Consider the following 11,453-nt stretch of genomic DNA (forward strand, 5'->3'; position numbering starts at 1 on the left):
TTTCATGCTCTAGTAAAAATATAACAGTAGGGATCTATTATCGACCACCTGACCAGGACAGTAATAGTGATGATGAAATGCTAAGGGAAATTAGAGAGGCTATCAAAATTAAGAACCCAATAATAGTGGGGGATTTCAATTATCCCCATATTGACTGGGAACATTTCACTTCAGGACGAAATGCAGAGATAAAATTTCTCGATACTTTAAATGACTGCTTCATGGAGCAGCTGGTACGGGAACCCACAAGGGGAGAGGCGACTCTAGATTTAATCCTGAGTGGAGCGCAGGAGCTGGTCCAAGAGGTAACTTTAGCAGGACCACTTGGAAATAGTGACCATAATACAATAGCATTCAACATCCCTGTGGTGGGAAGAACATCTCAACTGCCCAACACTGTGGCCTTTAATTTCAAAAGGGGGAACTATACAAAAATGAGGGGGTTAGTTAGACAAAAGTTAAAAGGTACAGTGACTAAAGTGAAATCCCTGCAAGTTGCGTGGGCCCTTTTAAAGACACCATAATAGAGGCCCAACTTCAATGTATACCCCAAATTAAGAAAAACAGTAAAGAACTAAAAAGAGCCACTGTGGCTTAACAACCATGTAAAAGAAGCAGTGAGAGATAAAAACACTTCCTTTAAAAAGTGGAAGTCAAATCCTAGTGAGGCAAATAGAAAGGAGCACAAACACTGCCAACTTAAGTGCAAGAGTGTAATAAGAAAAGCCAAAGAGGAGTTTGAAGAACGGCTAGCCAAAAACTCCAAAGGTAATAACAAAATGTTTTTTAAGTACATCAGAAGCAGGAAGCCTGCTAAACAACCAGTGGGGCCCCTTGACGATGAAAATACAAAAGGAGCGCTTAAAGATGATAAAGTCATTGGAGAAACTAAATGGATTCTTTGCTTCAGTCTTCACGGCTGAGGATGTTAGGGAGATTCCCAAACCTGAGCTGGCTTTTGTAGGTGACAAATCTGAGGAACTGTCACAGATTGAAGTATCACTAGAGGAGGCTTTGGAATTAATTGATAAACTCAACATTAACAAGTCACCGGGACCAGATGGCATTCACCCAAGAGTTCTGAAAGAACTCAAATGTGAAGTTGCGGAACTATTAACTAAGGTTTGTAACCTGTCCTTTAAATCAGCTTCGTACCCAATGACTGGAAGTTAGCTAATGTAACGCCAATATTTAAAAAGGGCTCTAGGGGTGATCCCGGCAATTACAGACCAGTAAGTCTAACGTCGGTACCGGGCAAATGAGTTGAAACAATAGTAAAGAATAAAATTGTCAGACACATAGAAAAACATAAACTCTTGAGCAATAGTCAACATGGTTTCTGTAAAGGGAAATCGTGTCTTTCTAATCTATTAGAGTTCTTTGAAGGGGTCAACAAACATGTGGACAAGGGGGATCCGGTGGACATAGGGTACTTAGATTTCCAGAAAGCCTTTGACAAGGTCCCTCACCAAAGGCTCTTACGTAAATTAAGCTGTCATGGGATAAAAGGAAAGGTCCTTTCATGGATTGAGAACTGGTTAAAGGACAGGGAACAAAGGGTAGGAATTAATGGTAAATTCTCAGAATGGAGAGGGGTAACTAGTGGTGTTCCCCAAGGGTCAGTCCTAGGACCAATCCTATTCAATTTATTCATAAATGATCTGGAGAAAGGGGTAAACAATGAGGTGGCAAAGTTTGCAGATGATACTAAATGGCTAACTCAAGATAGTTAAGACCAAAGCAGATTGTGAAGAACTTCAAAAAGATCTCACAAAACTAAGTGATTGGGCAACAAAATGGCAAATGAAATTTAATGTGGATAAATGTAAAGTAATGCACATTGGAAAAAATAACCCCAACTATACATACAACATGATGGGGGCTAATTTAGCTACAACGAGTCAGGAAAAAGATATTGGAGTTATCGTGGATAGTTCTCTGAAGATGTCCACGCAGTGTGCAGAGGCGGTCAAAAAAGCAAACAGGATGTTAGGAATCATTAAAAAGGGGATAGAGAATAAGACTGAGAATATATTATTGCCCTTATATAAATCCATGGTACGCCCACATCTCGTATACTGTGTACAGATGTGGTCTCCTCACCTCAAAAAAGGTATTCTAGCACTAGAAAAGGTTCAGAAAAGAGCAACTAAAATGATTAGGGGTTTAGAGAGGGTCCCATATGAGGAAAGATTAAAGAGGCTAGGACTCTTCAGTTTGGAAAAGAGAAGACTAAGGGGGGACATGATAGAGGTATATAAAATCATGAGTGATGTTGAGAAAGTGGATAAGGAAAAGTTATTTACTTATTCCCATAATACAAGAACTAGGGGTCACCAAATGAAATTAATAGGCAGCAGGTTTAAAACAAATAAAAGGAAGTTCTTCTTCACGCAGCGCACAGTCAACTTGTGGAACTCCTTACCTGAGGAGGTTCTGAAGGCTAGGACTATAACAGCTTTTAAAAGAGAACTGGATAAATTCATGGTGGCTAAGTCCATAAATGGCTATTAGCCAGGATGGGTAAGAATGGTGTCCCTAGCCTCTGTTCGTCAGAGGATGGAGATGGATGGCAGGAGAGAGATCACTTGATCATTGCCTGTTAGGTTCACTCCCTCAGGGGCACCTGACATTGGCCACTGTCGGTAGACAGATACTGGGCTAGATGGACCTTTGGTCTGACCCGGTACGGCCTTTCTTATGTTCTTATGTTCTTATGTTAACAACTGTAGCCTTCCCTTCATCCAAATAATTACTTCTGAAAGTTCTCTTTTCGGGGAAGGTGTTGAAATTGGTTTTTTTTAAGGCTTTGTTGTGCTCTGGAGAAGTCTCTAAATATGAACAGAATCTAATTTATATTTAGCTCCCTTCAATAATTAGAATTTCAGTATGACTTTGTAAAACACATAACATTATATAAATATTAACAACTAATATTTATTTAATGTGTGTGTAGGAGGAGGATATTCCAATACTGATAACCTACCCTCCATATTTAACAGATATGCTCACTCTCTCTAGGTGAGAAAGTTCTACAGTAGAGACAGTCTAAGAATGTGAAGAAGACCTTAGGGTTACTACAACAACAGAAGCCTTTCTATCCATTTCTCTTTCTCCCGCATGCTTCCTCTTTTGAAATGACCTTCTGTATGTCAATACCAGTTTTAGGTTCTGTTAACTAAGTCTCAGTGATCTTATGTATTGTTTATGTATTTCGTTCAGGACTCTTTGTTTTGATACTGATACAGATCCTCTACTGATGTATAGTGGAACAGATACATTGTCATCCATGAAACGACATCAGTGTACACAGGCTGAGGATTTGTACACGGTTATGCTCTTGTGTGAACTGTCCCCCTAAACCAGGGGTGGGCAAACTAGGGTCTGGGGACCACATCTGGCCCTTCAGACATTTTGAACCGGCCCTTGAGCTCCCACTGGGGAGTAGAGTCCAGCGCTCGCCCCGCTCCGGCGTTCCAGCCAGGGAGCGGGGTCAAGGGTTGGTCCCACTCCATGTGTGCTGTGGCTCTGCATGTCTCCCATGTGTAGGGGCATCCAGGAGACTCCGCATGCTGCTCCCGCCCCAAGTGTGGCCCCCACAGTGTAGGAGCTGGAGAGGGGACATGCCGCTGTTTCCAGGAGCTGCTTGAGGTAAGCGCTACCCAGAGCCTGCCCCCCTCCTGGGCCCCAACCCCCTGCTCCAGCCCTGATCCCTCTCCTGCACTTCAAAATCCTTGGTCCCAGACCAGAGCATCCTCCTGCACCCCCAACCCCTCATCCCTAGCCCCACTCCAGAGCCTGCACCCCCAGCCAGAGCCCTCACCCCCCCAGCCCCAATCCCCTGCCCCACCTTGAAGCCCCCTCCTGTACCCTGAACTCCTTATTTCTGGCCCCACCCCAGAGCCCGCACCCCCAGCCCTCACCTCCTCCCACACCCCAACCCCAAATTTCATGAGCATTCATGGCTCACCATACAATTTCCATACCCTCAGGCCAAAAAGTTTGCCCACCTCTGCCCTAAACTATTGGACTAAACAAAATAAAACATTTTTTGAATTAAGAAACATTCTAGAAAAAATAGGGTGGCTGATGTGTCTACTCATAACATTTAGCTAGTACAGCGCAGCTACAAAAAAATCCACATTGCTTAATCAGCCCCACACCCAGGTACAGACAAGAAGCTACAATTCAAATGTCCCTGTGCTTTACCACAAATCAGTTAGCTATATTTGGAACTCCTATTAAATTATGTATTACAAGTTATATTGGAAATGGCCACAATATCAGCACTAGTAGCAATAGGTAATTCAGTCTCCATGGCAGCTTATTCCAGTGTTGAGGCTTCCATTTCTAAAGGACTATGCCGAATTATAATGCAATGCTGTTTTAACATCAAGTGTTGTCCACTCAAGAGTAAGCTCAGGCCATCAAACTCATTTCAGAAAATTGGAGATTGAACTAAAAACACATTTCCTTGAAATTGTATGGTTTGGATGCCAAACCAGTAATGGAAAATTAAGTTAGAAGTTAATTTCAAGATGATAAAAAAGCTGCTGTGAACATAGAATGAAAAAAATTAATAATACTGTTTAGTTTTCATGCCAAGTGAATCTAAAGAAACAGCCAGAAAACAGTCTTTAGGGAAAGGAATTGCATTACTTAATTCTCTAGTTTGAGGCCTCAGTTACAGTAGCTCCCACTAGCCATAATTCTTTCTTAAGCAAGCCTGATTCACTGAGAAAAAATAGGCTTTTTTTTCCAAAAAACATAATAAAAGTTTTATATCAGAAGCATATATAGAAAGATATAACAAGAATCTTTGTAGGAACAGTTAAGTATGCTAGTGTGCAATGACACTATGTAATCTATCTAAAGCTCTGTGTTTATTATTACATTAAATAAAACTATGTTAAAAGAACATTAATATTCCAAAGTACATACTCAAAAGTTAAGAAATGCCAGAAAGGTTGTCCATGTAATCTTAATTTCGCCCCCTTGTGCATATGCATTATGATACAGTCTTTAATTACATGATAACATGCTATTTTTTTCACAGGGCCATTGTCTCATTCAGTGCACAGGACAGTACTCACTGAATGGGTAAATGGATATTCCTTTTTATCTGTTTTTATTCTCATCTTTCAGTATATGGCCCCAAGAATTATTAAATTATATATAATTATATAACCCTTCGCTGCGTATGGAATTATTCATTTCCTTAGGGGGTTTTCTGTGAGGCTCACATCATAGTATCTTAGTTCTGTACAAACATTAATGAGTTTATCTTCACAACATCCATGTTCTATGCATGGGGGAATGAGGTAACAAATTAAAGGATTTGGGATGCCCAAATTGAGAAGCATAAAATCTGATTTTTCAGAGTATTTAGCAATATATCATATTTTATATATTTGAGTACAGCTCCCATTGATCTCAGTTGCAGCTTAGTCCTCAGCACTTCTGCAAATTAGATTCTAGATGTCTCAAGCTGAGGTACTTAGAAAATGAAGAGCACACAATTAGTGACCACCTGTGAAAAGTTTAGTTCATAGAACTTGCCCGGCATCCCACAGAAACTTTCAGACAGAGGCAGAGATAGAATCCAATTCTCAGGTGGCATTCAATTGCCTTAATTCTGAGACTATTCCTTCCCTTCCTACAGTTCCCTGACTTGTTCATTACATACCTTCCTGTGCTGCAATAAAGGAAGCAGGAATGGTATAGACCACAGCTTCATTCACTACACAGCCCTAATTCAACTCCAGAGCAAGTTGGTTCTGTGCACAGAATGAGGCAGCAGTCCTATGGAAAAATAGCATATAACCATGTAGTTAAAGACTGTATCATAATGTACATGCCCAAGGTGGGAAAAATGAGGTTACATGTGTAATTTTAATTTTGGAATTTCCTAACTTTTGAGTGCTTGATTTTTGCAATGGTAACATTCTTTTAATGTATTATTTTGTATGCCTATTGAGGTATATAAATGCACAAATGCACTTTAGACACACATATGTAATCTTCCATCAAAAGCTTCCATCAAAATCAATGAAGCTACATGGAGTACATGACGATGTGGTATAAAGTTTTTACTGACCCTCTTTTGAAATGATATGCAGAACTCACTCATAGCTTTGACACAGGAGAGTAAGGCAGACATCCCATGTTCATACAAATAAATCCTTCATATGTTACCCGTACAGCTATGTTTGGTGGCCGATCTGAAAGGAGGAAGAGGGCTGAATGAACAGCACTGACTGTATGATCTTTCCAGACCTGGGCCTGTGTGTTTACCAATCAACTGACAGATACTGACACACTGAAGAAGGGAAACTGAGGCACAGCTCCATCTAGATGCCAGGATGAGGTAAGCGCTGCTGTCATACATTTGCATAATTTTAAGATGCTCAGTCCAAACATTTGACTGTATTGTATTCTGGTTAAAATAAATGGCTAGTTACCATAAGCATGATACTCCACCAGACATTCTTCCTGGTACTTGTATGAGAATTGATTTTTGTAGCAGTTGTATCTTTGATTTAAATAATCTTACCAATTTTGCTTTTGTCATTAAATGACTTTCCAACCTAGAATGGTGTTGCGGAGCAAGGAGATCTTGGAGTCATCGTGGATAGTTCTCTGAAGACATCCACGCAGTGTGAAGCGGCAGTCAAAAAAGCAAACAGGATGTTAGGAATCATTAAAAAAGGGATAGAGAATAAGACAGAGAATACCTTATTGCCTTTATATAAATCCATGGTATGCCCACATCTTGAATACTGTGTACAGATGTGGTCTCTTCATCTCAAAAAAGATATCCTGGCATTAGAAAAGATTCAGAGAAGGGCAACTAAAATGATTAGGGGTTTGGAACAGGTCCCATATGAGGAGAAATTAAAGAGGCTAGGACTTTTCAGTTTGGAAAAGAGGAGACTAAGGGGGGATATGATAGAGGTATATAAAATCATGAGTGGTGTGGAGAAAGTGAATAAGGAAAAGTTATTTACTTATTCCCATAATACAAGAACTAGGGGCCACCAAATGAAATTAATGGGCAGCAGGTTTAAAACAAAGAAAAGGAAGTTCTTCACACAGCGCACAGTCAACTTGTGGAACTCTGTGCCTGAGTTGGTTCTGAAGGCTAGGACTATAACAGCTTTTAAAAGAGAACTGGATAAATTCATGGAGGTTAAGTCCATTAATGGCTATTAGCCAGGATGGATAAGGAATGGTGTCCCTAGCCTCTGTTTGTCAGAGTGTGGAGATGGATGGCAGGATTACCTGTTAGGTTCACTCCCTCTGGGGCACCTGGCATTGGCCACTGTCGGCAGACAGGATACTGGGCTGGATGGACCTTTGGTCTGACCCAGTATGGCCATTCTTATGTATGTTCTTATGTCCTAGGATGATTTTTGTTACAGAATTGAGGCCCCAGTCCTGCCAGCACCTATGCATATGCTTAACATCATGAAGTCAACAAGACTACTCATGTGCATGAAGTTAGGCATTTGGGCAATTGTATACAAGATTCAGACCTTCATCTCTCTCTCTCTCTCTCTCTCTCTCTCTCTCTTTTTTTTTTTGGTATCATTGTGCAGGTATATTTCTACTTGAAATGTTATGACATAATATGTTCTATTCTTATGTGTTTTTACTAAGCAATGTTTCAAATGAAAGTATGTATGTCTGTGAGCATAGCAAGCAGAACAGCAGAATTGTGTCATGGAATAGAGGAGTATGGCCCAGATGTGCATTCTTTAACCTCCTGAATAATCAGATGAGTCAATGGAATGATGTGTGAGTAAATGATCATGATCATTACCAATTAATGATTATAAATGCATTTCTGTGAGGCATGTAGCTTGAGATTTACTGTACCTTTAATGCTGACTATCTGCAGAGATGTTCTCCTTGCTACTGCAGACTGTTACAGAGAAGAAACATAAACCCTGTTTATTTTTGTTTTCCTTCATCTGAAATCAATGTCATTATAGAAGGTATAAGAGTACAAAATATTCTGGGTTATGACCAAGGGATTCCTATATTTGTATCATACATAATTAAAATTAGAATCCACACCTTATGTTTGATAGGTATGTATTTAGTATAACACTACCCTCAGTTAGCACTGATATTAAGGACCACCCAGAGAAACAAAGAATTTCTAGGTAAAGGCAAGCATATTAACTTCATCTGAACCCAGCTGTTCCCTGGAATAGGAGTACGTATGGTTCTCTTTCTGAGAGTACCACAACATAAGATGGTACTACAAATCCTCAGGGATCATTTGCGAGTATGTTATAATGCTATAGTACAAAAATGCACATTTATTATGTCTAAGTCCATACTAGAGAAATAATTTCTCCCGTGGTATATTGGTAACTAATGGCTAGAGTTGGACAAATGTGAAAAGGAGGTCAGACTAGATGATCACAGTGGTCCCTTCTGGCTTTATAATCTATATGTGCTCCAATCCCTAGGCACAAAGAACAGGGCAAAATTTGATATGGTCCCCTGCTTCCAATACCTTTTGTATCTGGGGAGACCAGTTTTAGCCTAATGTCTTCACTCCCATATAGAAAAGTAAGGAAATCCCCTATAGGAGCACTGGAACAAAAATAATAAACAAAATGAAGGTTTGTACATAAAACATTTCATTACACAGTTTAAAAAAGAATGAAAGGTTTAAAATGGTTAAATTATTATTCTTGTTACCATGAATTTAAACAAGCCAAGTGAGCCAAATCAGGGCACTCAGATTTAGCACCTTTCATTGTTTTTTATTTAGAAAGTGATAGATTGGTATTGTTAAATTATGTTAATGGTTTAATGTTATTCCGTGTTATGTATAATTTATAACTCTAGTGCCAAAATTCATTAATGCAGGACTCTTGATTAGATATTTTAAGAGCTAAGGAATCTGCAAACTCTGTTGGTGTTGTTTTATTTAGCTAATGTAATGTTGTTTTAACATGTTAACGTTGGGTACTTCTAGAAGACCATTGGAGACATCAGTAAATTTTTTCATAAGAAGTGTACCTAGATAATCCATGACAGCACTAATTACTCTCATGTATCATGTTAACAAAAACTGAAATAGTCTACTATACTCGATTAAAACATTTCACACTTCCTTCCTTAAAGTGTGTGAATTTCTCTCTGTCACTTTTCTACATGTTTAAGGTTAACAGTGTAATTCTGTAATAATTAGAATTAACAGACTGAATTAAGGATTTAATAACACATAAAACATTTCAAGCAGTTAGAGCTAGGAATAGTAAAATGATGGTCTTGGTTGATCACAGCCAGGAATACTAAGATGGTGGTCTTGAAGTAATTAAGCCTATGGCTAGCATGAAGACTAAGGTTAGACAGAGGTCACTAAAACTGAAGGGAGGGGTCAGTCAGGCATAGTGCAGATTTTCAACTAGCTCTGGCTTTGATTGACAGACAGATCTAATGACTGTGATTGGTTTATAAAAACAGACCAATCAGAGGGGGCTTAAAGATGATTGGAGGATAAGTATGCTAATGATAAGGATTGAGGGAATAACCACTCAAAATAGGCCAAAAACTGTATATAAGGCACACAGCTGGCAGGCTTGAGTCAGTAAAAGGAAGTGATCAGGAATAGAAGGCGAAGCAGGAGATAAAGAAGGAAGAGCAAAATCACTCATAAGGGAAGAAGAGAGTTAGGTTGTTGCGACAGACTGAAAAATCACCACAAGCTATAGCAGCAGTAGCAGAGAAGTGGCAGCAACAGAGATGCAGCAGCAGCTGAGAAGCATCCCTGGTGCTGAAACAGAACAGAAGAACCCCTTCTGACAGATCAGGGGGGAAAGATGCCTGGGCAAAGTAAGCATCACAAGTATACTATAAAAATAAAATAAAATAGAAATAAAATTCAGGACTGTGTATGCTAGGGATAATAAAGTTGGATGTCTGTGTATGTATATTTGTTACTATGTATAAAGTTTAGTGTTCAATTAAAATTGTTGTCAGTGTCCTACATGTGATTGATCACTGCATGTAGAACATAATCACTTAAGCCACCTCCAACTGTATGACATTACAATATTGGGTACTTTAATATGTATGCTTGTGCTAATAGAATTTGTGTTTTTGTTTCTTAATGTATTCTTTTAAGATCTATTGTATCCATGTTCTCCCAAGGGTAAACAGAGTTATTCTGTACTGGGGAGTTTCCTGAAGGGCACAGGGGAACCCCTAGTATAATCCTGGCAATTCCTCTAGGTGCACGCCATCTCCTTTCACCTACCAAAACAGACAATTAAGTTACAAGATTAGGTCAACCCCTCTAGGGTTCCCTTGAGTCTGTTTTTTTGGGGGTAACATCTAGTGCAACCTGGAATATGCTGACTCCAGATATGTTCAAAGGACCAGAACAGCACATGGCTCAGGAAGGGAGTTTCTGGGACCCATTACTCCAGAATGGAGGAGCACATGGACAATTTAGTAGCAAAGGAGATTTAGTGGAAATCAGGACCACTAACCACTCCCTGAAAATAATGAAGGGGAAATTGGGGCTCTCAGCCAAAACCCTTAAAATGTAGAGAGGTGAAGCATCCTGCTAACTACACCTTAGTCATCCAGGAGGGTCAGTGAAGAACTATTTCCCTTCGTGCTGGCACTGGGTGCCAAAGAGTGAGAGTATGTCCCAAGTTTCCCTTCTATTTGAGCTATAAGACATGAAGTGAGGAATCTTTCCTCAGCTTCACCTTCCACCAGAGATGTCCTCCCCTGGCTCTAAAAGGGAAGTGAAGGACTCCATCCACTTCTTGATGTTCCTCTCACTGCAGTTCTAAGGCCACAAGGGAAAAGAATGAAAAGTTCTCCTGACCCCGCTGCCATCCCCTATTCCTTCTGCATTTCTTGGCCTCAGAGAAGAGAGTAAATGATTCCTTTAGATCCCCTTCCCCAGTTTGATCCCCTTCAGATGACGTCAGGGATGGAAGGATAACTTCATGCAGTTAAGAATTTTCTTCTATCATTCACCTGGCCCACTGGGGACTGTGTTAGGAGGTGAACTTCCCAGACAGTGAATCTGGGTGAGGTGGAATCAAGGATTCTTGTCTGGATGTTGGATCAATGGTCTTCTTTTGATCTTCAAGGGAGAGTTGAATGAAGAGCCACAGTTCAACAAGCTGCTTCCTTTTCCCCCCTTATCAGAGGATGCACAATAAAGATCTTGGCAAATGCTCTACCTCACTGGCCTTAAGGAGTGAAGTTAGAGCCCTTCCCTCAGCCTTCAGGAAGGTGAAATGGAGTGAAGAACCCTCACACTCAGTTCTCCTCTCCTGCCTGGCTGCAGCACCCCTTTCCCTTTTGACTGCAGTGGGAAGAATGCTGAGTATCTTACATGCCTGGATCAGAAATAAATACAACTCCTACTGGTCAGATTAGAATTTGTAACCTTTATTTCACAAACTTTG

The 11,453-nt window shown here is 40.0% G+C and overlaps 1 long non-coding RNA gene across 1 annotated transcript; it reads left to right on the forward strand.

Annotated features, from left to right (window-relative positions):
- The first annotated feature begins 3,235 nt into the window (after positions 1 to 3,235).
- LOC120398190 lies at positions 3,236 to 6,730 on the forward strand. The gene is made up of 3 exons (XR_005594238.1): positions 3,236 to 3,651; positions 6,204 to 6,367; positions 6,592 to 6,730. It is a non-coding gene; the product is annotated as an uncharacterized LOC120398190 (long non-coding RNA).
- The last annotated feature ends 4,723 nt before the right edge of the window (positions 6,731 to 11,453 follow it).

The sequence above is a fragment of the Mauremys reevesii genome, linkage group 1 (genome assembly GCF_016161935.1).
Source record: "Mauremys reevesii isolate NIE-2019 linkage group 1, ASM1616193v1, whole genome shotgun sequence".
In the NCBI taxonomy this organism is placed as follows: Eukaryota; Metazoa; Chordata; order Testudines; family Geoemydidae; genus Mauremys; species Mauremys reevesii.